This window comes from Ambystoma mexicanum, chromosome 7q, assembly GCF_040938575.1.
Source record: "Ambystoma mexicanum isolate Mex_15411 chromosome 7q, UKY_AmexF1_1, whole genome shotgun sequence".
NCBI lineage: Eukaryota > Metazoa > Chordata > Amphibia > Caudata > Ambystomatidae > Ambystoma > Ambystoma mexicanum.
The window spans coordinates 1086961878-1086974052 of NC_090941.1; the positions used below are offsets into that span (position 1 = coordinate 1086961878).

At 54.7% G+C, this 12175-nt stretch overlaps 4 non-coding genes across 4 annotated transcripts; all 4 read right to left on the reverse strand.

Annotated features, from left to right (window-relative positions):
* Positions 1-1873: 1873 nt before the first annotated feature.
* Positions 1874-1992, reverse strand: LOC138529033 (5S ribosomal RNA). The gene has a single exon (XR_011284394.1). It is a non-coding gene; the product is annotated as a 5S ribosomal RNA (ribosomal RNA).
* Positions 1993-4461: 2469 nt separating this feature from the next.
* LOC138529034 (5S ribosomal RNA) lies at positions 4462-4580 on the reverse strand. The gene has a single exon (XR_011284395.1). It is a non-coding gene; the product is annotated as a 5S ribosomal RNA (ribosomal RNA).
* A 2469-nt stretch (positions 4581-7049) lies between these two features.
* On the reverse strand, positions 7050-7168 carry LOC138529036 (5S ribosomal RNA). The gene has a single exon (XR_011284397.1). It is a non-coding gene; the product is annotated as a 5S ribosomal RNA (ribosomal RNA).
* Positions 7169-9637: 2469 nt separating this feature from the next.
* Positions 9638-9756, reverse strand: LOC138529037 (5S ribosomal RNA). Its single transcript, XR_011284398.1, has one exon. It is a non-coding gene; the product is annotated as a 5S ribosomal RNA (ribosomal RNA).
* Positions 9757-12175: the final 2419 nt, after the last annotated feature.

The following is a 12175-nucleotide window of genomic DNA, read 5'->3' on the forward strand; positions in this document are numbered from 1 at the left end:
GTTCCTTCAAAAATAGAAAGCACCTCTAAAAAAGAAGAAATAAACACACACACAATTTTCCTGCTGGGGTCTCCTCGACTCTTTGAAAGGCAGAGGGCGATGTTGGTTGAGGCCCTTACCTTCTCCGGCTGGTGGCCTACAAGTCCAGGAAAGAAGCATGCCCAGTAACAGCAGCTGAGGCCCCCAGACCAGCCCAGCCCAGCCCAGGCAGCCATCAGCTGAAGGCTGACTCTCTACCCCAGTGCTGGTCCAAGTTGGTTTGGCAAAATTTTGCAAAGAAGATGCCTGTAAATGTAACTCACGCCACACTAGCACTCACCAAGGCGTCGGTTCCTTACAAAAATAGAAAGCACCTCTAAAAAAAGAAGAAATAAACACACACACAATTTTCCTGCTGCGGTCTCCTCGACTCTTTGGAAGGCAGAGGGCGATGTTGGTTGAAGCCCTTACCTTCTCTGGCTGGCGGCCTACAAGACCAGGAAAGAAGCAGGCCCAGTAACAGCAGCTGAGGCCCCCAGCCCAGCCACGCCTAGGCAGGCATCAGCTTAAGGCTGACTCTCTACCCCACTGCTGCCCCAAATTGGTTTGGCAAAAGTTTGCAAAGAAGATGCCTGTAAATTTAACTCACGCCACACTAGCACTCACCCAGGCGTCGGTTCCTTACAAAAATAGAAAGCACCTCTAAAAAAGAAGAAATAAACACACACACAATTTTCCTGCTGCGGTCTCCTCGACTCTTTGGAAGGCAGAGGGCGATGTTGGTTGAAGCCCTTACCTTCTCTGGCTGGCGGCCTACAAGACCAGGAAAGAAGCAGGCCCAGTAACAGCAGCTGAGGCCCCCAGCCCAGCCACGCCTAGGCAGGCATCAGCGGAAGGCTGACTCTCTACCCCAGTGCTGCTCCAAGTTGGTTTGGCAAAAGTTTGCAAAGAAGCTGCCCGTAAATTCACCTCAAGCCACACTAGCACTCACCCAGGCGTCAGTTCCTTACAAAAATAGAAAGAATCTCTAAAAAAGAAGAAATAAACACACACACAATTTTCCTGCTTCTATCCCCTCGACTCCTTGGAAGGCGGAGGGCAACCTTCGCCGCTGGTGGCCTTCACATGCAGGAAAGAAGCACACCCAGGAACAGCAGCTGAGGCTCCCAGCCCAGGCAGGCTTCAGCTGAAGGCCGACTTGGGAAGCACTGAGGCCAGACCCTGGGCTCCTGGGTCCCTCGGTTGAAGGCTCGAGGCCAGACCCCTTGGCTCCTGTGTCCCTTGGCTGAAGGCTCGACCAGTGCTCGACCAGGCTCGATCAGGCGAGATATTAGGTAGCATGGGGCCCAGCTGGGACTTCTAGGAAGCTTAGGGTGACGGCCGCTTCTGCCCCATCATCCAGAGGCCTGGCTATGGAGAGGCATGATGTGGCCTCCCTCCCTTCCTGCCTCTTGTAGGCACTTCTCCCCCGTGAGCACTTCCCGCTCCAAGTGTCCCCTTGTCTCCCAGGGTGCACTCTTCCTCTAGAGCCCACATATGCAGATGAGGCCCATCCACTTGCCTCCCCTAGCTGTAGGGGGCCTTGCGCGTCCACTGGAGAGAAAACGGGGAGACGCTGGAGGTGCTTTGCCAGGGACACGAGTGGCCCTTTCTGGCTGCATCCACCCACCCGAGGCGGCGAGCTGCTGCCCTGGCTTCAGTCTCCTGCTGCTCCAAGTTAGTTTGGCGACAACGTGTCCGCCTCTGACGGGGCTCTGCATTGGAGCGAGGGCTGCTGTCTGCCCCTGTGCCTTTTTCACGCGCCGTGTTTGTTAAAATTAAAAGCGGAATGGAGGAAAAATGTAGTTCAAGACGGGGAAGACGAACGCCGCCTATCGGGCACAGAGTAGCAAAATGCCTACAGCACCTGGTATTCCCAGGCGGTCTCCCATCCAAGTACTAACCAGGCCCGACCCTGCTTAGCTTCCGAGATCGGACGAGATCGGGCGCATTCAGGGTGGTATGGCCGTAGGCGAAGAGTGCGCCGATTCCGAGCCTCTTGTGCTGTGTCGGCTCCTCCGACGTCCACTGCCCTCTTGCAAGGCTGAACGCTGTCCTCTGCAGTGTGCTTCTGCCCTTCTTTTTGCCTCAAGCTCAGGACCAACAGCTGCCAGCTTGGAAAAGCAACGAGCGGCTCCATGCACCCACTTTTGAAATACCCACTTGCCTACTCATGTTTGCAAAGAAAGTGTCTGTAAATTCAGGCCAAGCCACACTTGCACTCACTCACCCAAGCATCCGTTCCTTACAAAACTTTAAAAAAAAACTCGGAAAGAAAGATGGAAATAAACACACACACAATTTTCCTGCTGGGGTCTCCTCGACTCTTTGGAAGGCAGAGGGCGATGTTGGTTGAGGCCTTACCTTCTCGGGCTGGCGGCCTACAAGTCCAGGAAAGAAGCAGGCCCAGTAACAGCAGCTGAGGCCCCCAGCCCAGCCCAGCCCAGGCAGGCATCAGCTTAAGGCTGACTCTCTACCCCACTGCTGCCCCAAATTGGTTTGGCAAAAGTTTGCAAAGAAGATGCCTGTAAATTTAACTCACGCCACACTAGCACTCACCCAGGCGTCGGTTCCTTACAAAAATAGAAAGCACCTCTAAAAAAGAAGAAATAAACACACACACAATTTTCCTGCTGGGGTCTCCTCGACTCTTTGAAAGGCAGAGGGCGATGTTGGTTGAGGCCCTTACCTTCTCCGGCTGGTGGCCTACAAGTCCAGGAAAGAAGCATGCCCAGTAACAGCAGCTGAGGCCCCCAGACCAGCCCAGCCCAGCCCAGGCAGCCATCAGCTGAAGGCTGACTCTCTACCCCAGTGCTGGTCCAAGTTGGTTTGGCAAAATTTTGCAAAGAAGATGCCTGTAAATGTAACTCACGCCACACTAGCACTCACCCAGGCGTCGGTTCCTTACAAAAATAGAAAGCACCTCTAAAAAAAGAAGAAATAAACACACACACAATTTTCCTGCTGCGGTCTCCTCGACTCTTTGGAAGGCAGAGGGCGATGTTGGTTGAAGCCCTTACCTTCTCTGGCTGGCGGCCTACAAGACCAGGAAAGAAGCAGGCCCAGTAACAGCAGCTGAGGCCCCCAGCCCAGCCACGCCTAGGCAGGCATCAGCTTAAGGCTGACTCTCTACCCCACTGCTGCCCCAAATTGGTTTGGCAAAAGTTTGCAAAGAAGAGGCCTGTAAATTTAACTCACGCCACACTAGCACTCACCCAGGCGTCGGTTCCTTACAAAAATAGAAAGCACCTCTAAAAAAGAAGAAATAAACACACACACAATTTTCCTGCTGCGGTCTCCTCGACTCTTTGGAAGGCAGAGGGCGATGTTGGTTGAAGCCCTTACCTTCTCTGGCTGGCGGCCTACAAGACCAGGAAAGAAGCAGGCCCAGTAACAGCAGCTGAGGCCCCCAGCCCAGCCACGCCTAGGCAGGCATCAGCGGAAGGCTGACTCTCTACCCCAGTGCTGCTCCAAGTTGGTTTGGCAAAAGTTTGCAAAGAAGCTGCCCGTAAATTCACCTCAAGCCACACTAGCACTCACCCAGGCGTCAGTTCCTTACAAAAATAGAAAGAATCTCTAAAAAAGAAGAAATAAACACACACACAATTTTCCTGCTTCTATCCCCTCGACTCCTTGGAAGGCGGAGGGCAACCTTCGCCGCTGGTGGCCTTCACATGCAGGAAAGAAGCACACCCAGGAACAGCAGCTGAGGCTCCCAGCCCAGGCAGGCTTCAGCTGAAGGCCGACTTGGGAAGCACTGAGGCCAGACCCTGGGCTCCTGGGTCCCTCGGTTGAAGGCTCGAGGCCAGACCCCTTGGCTCCTGTGTCCCTTGGCTGAAGGCTCGACCAGTGCTCGACCAGGCTCGATCAGGCGAGATATTAGGTAGCATGGGGCCCAGCTGGGACTTCTAGGAAGCTTAGGGTGACGGCCGCTTCTGCCCCATCATCCAGAGGCCTGGCTATGGAGAGGCATGATGTGGCCTCCCTCCCTTCCTGCCTCTTGTAGGCACTTCTCCCCCGTGAGCACTTCCCGCTCCAAGTGTCCCCTTGTCTCCCAGGGTGCACTCTTCCTCTAGAGCCCACATATGCAGATGAGGCCCATCCACTTGCCTCCCCTAGCTGTAGGGGGCCTTGCGCGTCCACTGGAGAGAAAACGGGGAGACGCTGGAGGTGCTTTGCCAGGGACACGAGTGGCCCTTTCTGGCTGCATCCACCCACCCGAGGCGGCGAGCTGCTGCCCTGGCTTCAGTCTCCTGCTGCTCCAAGTTAGTTTGGCGACAACGTGTCCGCCTCTGACGGGGCTCTGCATTGGAGCGAGGGCTGCTGTCTGCCCCTGTGCCTTTTTCACGCGCCGTGTTTGTTAAAATTAAAAGCGGAATGGAGGAAAAATGTAGTTCAAGACGGGGAAGACGAACGCCGCCTATCGGGCACAGAGTAGCAAAATGCCTACAGCACCTGGTATTCCCAGGCGGTCTCCCATCCAAGTACTAACCAGGCCCGACCCTGCTTAGCTTCCGAGATCGGACGAGATCGGGCGCATTCAGGGTGGTATGGCCGTAGGCGAAGAGTGCGCCGATTCCGAGCCTCTTGTGCTGTGTCGGCTCCTCCGACGTCCACTGCCCTCTTGCAAGGCTGAACGCTGTCCTCTGCAGTGTGCTTCTGCCCTTCTTTTTGCCTCAAGCTCAGGAGCCACAGCTGCCAGCTTGGAAAAGCAACGAGCGGCTCCATGCACCCACTTTTGAAATACCCACTTGCCTACTCATGTTTGCAAAGAAAGTGTCTGTAAATTCAGGCCAAGCCACACTTGCACTCACTCACCCAAGCATCCGTTCCTTACAAAACTTTAAAAAAAAACTCGGAAAGAAAGATGGAAATAAACACACACACAATTTTCCTGCTGGGGTCTCCTCGACTCTTTGGAAGGCAGAGGGCGATGTTGGTTGAGGCCTTACCTTCTCGGGCTGGCGGCCTACAAGTCCAGGAAAGAAGCAGGCCCAGTAACAGCAGCTGAGGCCCCCAGCCCAGCCCAGCCCAGGCAGGCATCAGCTTAAGGCTGACTCTCTACCCCACTGCTGCCCCAAATTGGTTTGGCAAAAGTTTGCAAAGAAGATGCCTGTAAATTTAACTCACGCCACACTAGCACTCACCCAGGCGTCGGTTCCTTACAAAAATAGAAAGCACCTCTAAAAAAGAAGAAATAAACACACACACAATTTTCCTGCTGGGGTCTCCTCGACTCTTTGAAAGGCAGAGGGCGATGTTGGTTGAGGCCCTTACCTTCTCCGGCTGGTGGCCTACAAGTCCAGGAAAGAAGCATGCCCAGTAACAGCAGCTGAGGCCCCCAGACCAGCCCAGCCCAGCCCAGGCAGCCATCAGCTGAAGGCTGACTCTCTACCCCAGTGCTGGTCCAAGTTGGTTTGGCAAAATTTTGCAAGGAAGATGCCTGTAAATGTAACTCACGCCACACTAGCACTCGCCCAGGCGTCGGTTCCTTAAAAAAATAGAAAGCACCTCTAAAAAAAGAAGAAATAAACACACACACAATTTTCCTGCTGCGGTCTCCTCGACTCTTTGGAAGGCAGAGGGCGATGTTGGTTGAAGCCCTTACCTTCTCTGGCTGGCGGCCTACAAGACCAGGAAAGAAGCAGGCCCAGTAACAGCAGCTGAGGCCCCCAGCCCAGCCACGCCTAGGCAGGCATCAGCTTAAGGCTGACTCTCTACCCCACTGCTGCCCCAAATTGGTTTGGCAAAAGTTTGCAAAGAAGATGCCTGTAAATTTAACTCACGCCACACTAGCACTCACCCAGGCGTCGGTTCCTTACAAAAATAGAAAGCACCTCTAAAAAAGAAGAAATAAACACACACACAATTTTCCTGCTGCGGTCTCCTCGACTCTTTGGAAGGCAGAGGGCGATGTTGGTTGAAGCCCTTACCTTCTCTGGCTGGCGGCCTACAAGACCAGGAAAGAAGCAGGCCCAGTAACAGCAGCTGAGGCCCCCAGCCCAGCCACGCCTAGGCAGGCATCAGCGGAAGGCTGACTCTCTACCCCAGTGCTGCTCCAAGTTGGTTTGGCAAAAGTTTGCAAAGAAGCTGCCCGTAAATTCACCTCAAGCCACACTAGCACTCACCCAGGCGTCAGTTCCTTACAAAAATAGAAAGAATCTCTAAAAAAGAAGAAATAAACACACACACAATTTTCCTGCTTCTATCCCCTCGACTCCTTGGAAGGCGGAGGGCAACCTTCGCCGCTGGTGGCCTTCACATGCAGGAAAGAAGCACACCCAGGAACAGCAGCTGAGGCTCCCAGCCCAGGCAGGCTTCAGCTGAAGGCCGACTTGGGAAGCACTGAGGCCAGACCCTGGGCTCCTGGGTCCCTCGGTTGAAGGCTCGAGGCCAGACCCCTTGGCTCCTGTGTCCCTTGGCTGAAGGCTCGACCAGTGCTCGACCAGGCTCGATCAGGCGAGATATTAGGTAGCATGGGGCCCAGCTGGGACTTCTAGGAAGCTTAGGGTGACGGCCGCTTCTGCCCCATCATCCAGAGGCCTGGCTATGGAGAGGCATGATGTGGCCTCCCTCCCTTCCTGCCTCTTGTAGGCACTTCTCCCCCGTGAGCACTTCCCGCTCCAAGTGTCCCCTTGTCTCCCAGGGTGCACTCTTCCTCTAGAGCCCACATATGCAGATGAGGCCCATCCACTTGCCTCCCCTAGCTGTAGGGGGCCTTGCGCGTCCACTGGAGAGAAAACGGGGAGACGCTGGAGGTGCTTTGCCAGGGACACGAGTGGCCCTTTCTGGCTGCATCCACCCACCCGAGGCGGCGAGCTGCTGCCCTGGCTTCAGTCTCCTGCTGCTCCAAGTTAGTTTGGCGACAACGTGTCCGCCTCTGACGGGGCTCTGCATTGGAGCGAGGGCTGCTGTCTGCCCCTGTGCCTTTTTCACGCGCCGTGTTTGTTAAAATTAAAAGCGGAATGGAGGAAAAATGTAGTTCAAGACGGGGAAGACGAACGCCGCCTATCGGGCACAGAGTAGCAAAATGCCTACAGCACCTGGTATTCCCAGGCGGTCTCCCATCCAAGTACTAACCAGGCCCGACCCTGCTTAGCTTCCGAGATCGGACGAGATCGGGCGCATTCAGGGTGGTATGGCCGTAGGCGAAGAGTGCGCCGATTCCGAGCCTCTTGTGCTGTGTCGGCTCCTCCGACGTCCACTGCCCTCTTGCAAGGCTGAACGCTGTCCTCTGCAGTGTGCTTCTGCCCTTCTTTTTGCCTCAAGCTCAGGAGCCACAGCTGCCAGCTTGGAAAAGCAACGAGCGGCTCCATGCACCCACTTTTGAAATACCCACTTGCCTACTCATGTTTGCAAAGAAAGTGTCTGTAAATTCAGGCCAAGCCACACTTGCACTCACTCACCCAAGCATCCGTTCCTTACAAAACTTTAAAAAAAAACTCGGAAAGAAAGATGGAAATAAACACACACACAATTTTCCTGCTGGGGTCTCCTCGACTCTTTGGAAGGCAGAGGGCGATGTTGGTTGAGGCCTTACCTTCTCGGGCTGGCGGCCTACAAGTCCAGGAAAGAAGCAGGCCCAGTAACAGCAGCTGAGGCCCCCAGCCCAGCCCAGCCCAGGCAGGCATCAGCTTAAGGCTGACTCTCTACCCCACTGCTGCCCCAAATTGGTTTGGCAAAAGTTTGCAAAGAAGATGCCTGTAAATTTAACTCACGCCACACTAGCACTCACCCAGGCGTCGGTTCCTTACAAAAATAGAAAGCACCTCTAAAAAAGAAGAAATAAACACACACACAATTTTCCTGCTGGGGTCTCCTCGACTCTTTGAAAGGCAGAGGGCGATGTTGGTTGAGGCCCTTACCTTCTCCGGCTGGTGGCCTACAAGTCCAGGAAAGAAGCATGCCCAGTAACAGCAGCTGAGGCCCCCAGACCAGCCCAGCCCAGCCCAGGCAGCCATCAGCTGAAGGCTGACTCTCTACCCCAGTGCTGGTCCAAGTTGGTTTGGCAAAATTTTGCAAAGAAGATGCCTGTAAATGTAACTCACGCCACACTAGCACTCACCCAGGCGTCGGTTCCTTACAAAAATAGAAAGCACCTCTAAAAAAAGAAGAAATAAACACACACACAATTTTCCTGCTGCGGTCTCCTCGACTCTTTGGAAGGCAGAGGGCGATGTTGGTTGAAGCCCTTACCTTCTCTGGCTGGCGGCCTACAAGACCAGGAAAGAAGCAGGCCCAGTAACAGCAGCTGAGGCCCCCAGCCCAGCCACGCCTAGGCAGGCATCAGCTTAAGGCTGACTCTCTACCCCACTGCTGCCCCAAATTGGTTTGGCAAAAGTTTGCAAAGAAGATGCCTGTAAATTTAACTCACGCCACACTAGCACTCACCCAGGCGTCGGTTCCTTACAAAAATAGAAAGCACCTCTAAAAAAGAAGAAATAAACACACACACAATTTTCCTGCTGCGGTCTCCTCGACTCTTTGGAAGGCAGAGGGCGATGTTGGTTGAAGCCCTTACCTTCTCTGGCTGGCGGCCTACAAGACCAGGAAAGAAGCAGGCCCAGTAACAGCAGCTGAGGCCCCCAGCCCAGCCACGCCTAGGCAGGCATCAGCGGAAGGCTGACTCTCTACCCCAGTGCTGCTCCAAGTTGGTTTGGCAAAAGTTTGCAAAGAAGCTGCCCGTAAATTCACCTCAAGCCACACTAGCACTCACCCAGGCGTCAGTTCCTTACAAAAATAGAAAGAATCTCTAAAAAAGAAGAAATAAACACACACACAATTTTCCTGCTTCTATCCCCTCGACTCCTTGGAAGGCGGAGGGCAACCTTCGCCGCTGGTGGCCTTCACATGCAGGAAAGAAGCACACCCAGGAACAGCAGCTGAGGCTCCCAGCCCAGGCAGGCTTCAGCTGAAGGCCGACTTGGGAAGCACTGAGGCCAGACCCTGGGCTCCTGGGTCCCTCGGTTGAAGGCTCGAGGCCAGACCCCTTGGCTCCTGTGTCCCTTGGCTGAAGGCTCGACCAGTGCTCGACCAGGCTCGATCAGGCGAGATATTAGGTAGCATGGGGCCCAGCTGGGACTTCTAGGAAGCTTAGGGTGACGGCCGCTTCTGCCCCATCATCCAGAGGCCTGGCTATGGAGAGGCATGATGTGGCCTCCCTCCCTTCCTGCCTCTTGTAGGCACTTCTCCCCCGTGAGCACTTCCCGCTCCAAGTGTCCCCTTGTCTCCCAGGGTGCACTCTTCCTCTAGAGCCCACATATGCAGATGAGGCCCATCCACTTGCCTCCCCTAGCTGTAGGGGGCCTTGCGCGTCCACTGGAGAGAAAACGGGGAGACGCTGGAGGTGCTTTGCCAGGGACACGAGTGGCCCTTTCTGGCTGCATCCACCCACCCGAGGCGGCGAGCTGCTGCCCTGGCTTCAGTCTCCTGCTGCTCCAAGTTAGTTTGGCGACAACGTGTCCGCCTCTGACGGGGCTCTGCATTGGAGCGAGGGCTGCTGTCTGCCCCTGTGCCTTTTTCACGCGCCGTGTTTGTTAAAATTAAAAGCGGAATGGAGGAAAAATGTAGTTCAAGACGGGGAAGACGAACGCCGCCTATCGGGCACAGAGTAGCAAAATGCCTACAGCACCTGGTATTCCCAGGCGGTCTCCCATCCAAGTACTAACCAGGCCCGACCCTGCTTAGCTTCCGAGATCGGACGAGATCGGGCGCATTCAGGGTGGTATGGCCGTAGGCGAAGAGTGCGCCGATTCCGAGCCTCTTGTGCTGTGTCGGCTCCTCCGACGTCCACTGCCCTCTTGCAAGGCTGAACGCTGTCCTCTGCAGTGTGCTTCTGCCCTTCTTTTTGCCTCAAGCTCAGGAGCCACAGCTGCCAGCTTGGAAAAGCAACGAGCGGCTCCATGCACCCACTTTTGAAATACCCACTTGCCTACTCATGTTTGCAAAGAAAGTGTCTGTAAATTCAGGCCAAGCCACACTTGCACTCACTCACCCAAGCATCCGTTCCTTACAAAACTTTAAAAAAAAACTCGGAAAGAAAGATGGAAATAAACACACACACAATTTTCCTGCTGGGGTCTCCTCGACTCTTTGGAAGGCAGAGGGCGATGTTGGTTGAGGCCTTACCTTCTCGGGCTGGCGGCCTACAAGTCCAGGAAAGAAGCAGGCCCAGTAACAGCAGCTGAGGCCCCCAGCCCAGCCCAGCCCAGGCAGGCATCAGCTTAAGGCTGACTCTCTACCCCACTGCTGCCCCAAATTGGTTTGGCAAAAGTTTGCAAAGAAGATGCCTGTAAATTTAACTCACGCCACACTAGCACTCACCCAGGCGTCGGTTCCTTACAAAAATAGAAAGCACCTCTAAAAAAGAAGAAATAAACACACACACAATTTTCCTGCTGGGGTCTCCTCGACTCTTTGAAAGGCAGAGGGCGATGTTGGTTGAGGCCCTTACCTTCTCCGGCTGGTGGCCTACAAGTCCAGGAAAGAAGCATGCCCAGTAACAGCAGCTGAGGCCCCCAGACCAGCCCAGCCCAGCCCAGGCAGCCATCAGCTGAAGGCTGACTCTCTACCCCAGTGCTGGTCCAAGTTGGTTTGGCAAAATTTTGCAAAGAAGATGCCTGTAAATGTAACTCACGCCACACTAGCACTCACCCAGGCGTCGGTTCCTTACAAAAATAGAAAGCACCTCTAAAAAAAGAAGAAATAAACACACACACAATTTTCCTGCTGCGGTCTCCTCGACTCTTTGGAAGGCAGAGGGCGATGTTGGTTGAAGCCCTTACCTTCTCTGGCTGGCGGCCTACAAGACCAGGAAAGAAGCAGGCCCAGTAACAGCAGCTGAGGCCCCCAGCCCAGCCACGCCTAGGCAGGCATCAGCTTAAGGCTGACTCTCTACCCCACTGCTGCCCCAAATTGGTTTGGCAAAAGTTTGCAAAGAAGATGCCTGTAAATTTAACTCACGCCACACTAGCACTCACCCAGGCGTCGGTTCCTTACAAAAATAGAAAGCACCTCTAAAAAAGAAGAAATAAACACACACACAATTTTCCTGCTGCGGTCTCCTCGACTCTTTGGAAGGCAGAGGGCGATGTTGGTTGAAGCCCTTACCTTCTCTGGCTGGCGGCCTACAAGACCAGGAAAGAAGCAGGCCCAGTAACAGCAGCTGAGGCCCCCAGCCCAGCCACGCCTAGGCAGGCATCAGCGGAAGGCTGACTCTCTACCCCAGTGCTGCTCCAAGTTGGTTTGGCAAAAGTTTGCAAAGAAGCTGCCCGTAAATTCACCTCAAGCCACACTAGCACTCACCCAGGCGTCAGTTCCTTACAAAAATAGAAAGAATCTCTAAAAAAGAAGAAATAAACACACACACAATTTTCCTGCTTCTATCCCCTCGACTCCTTGGAAGGCGGAGGGCAACCTTCGCCGCTGGTGGCCTTCACATGCAGGAAAGAAGCACACCCAGGAACAGCAGCTGAGGCTCCCAGCCCAGGCAGGCTTCAGCTGAAGGCCGACTTGGGAAGCACTGAGGCCAGACCCTGGGCTCCTGGGTCCCTCGGTTGAAGGCTCGAGGCCAGACCCCTTGGCTCCTGTGTCCCTTGGCTGAAGGCTCGACCAGTGCTCGACCAGGCTCGATCAGGCGAGATATTAGGTAGCATGGGGCCCAGCTGGGACTTCTAGGAAGCTTAGGGTGACGGCCGCTTCTGCCCCATCATCCAGAGGCCTGGCTATGGAGAGGCATGATGTGGCCTCCCTCCCTTCCTGCCTCTTGTAGGCACTTCTCCCCCGTGAGCACTTCCCGCTCCAAGTGTCCCCTTGTCTCCCAGGGTGCACTCTTCCTCTAGAGCCCACATATGCAGATGAGGCCCATCCACTTGCCTCCCCTAGCTGTAGGGGGCCTTGCGCGTCCACTGGAGAGAAAACGGGGAGACGCTGGAGGTGCTTTGCCAGGGACACGAGTGGCCCTTTCTGGCTGCATCCACCCACCCGAGGCGGCGAGCTGCTGCCCTGGCTTCAGTCTCCTGCTGCTCCAAGTTAGTTTGGCGACAACGTGTCCGCCTCTGACGGGGCTCTGCATTGGAGCGAGGGCTGCTGTCTGCCCCTGTGCCTTTTTCACGCGCCGTGTTTGTTAAAATTAAAAGCGGAATGGAGGAAAAATGTA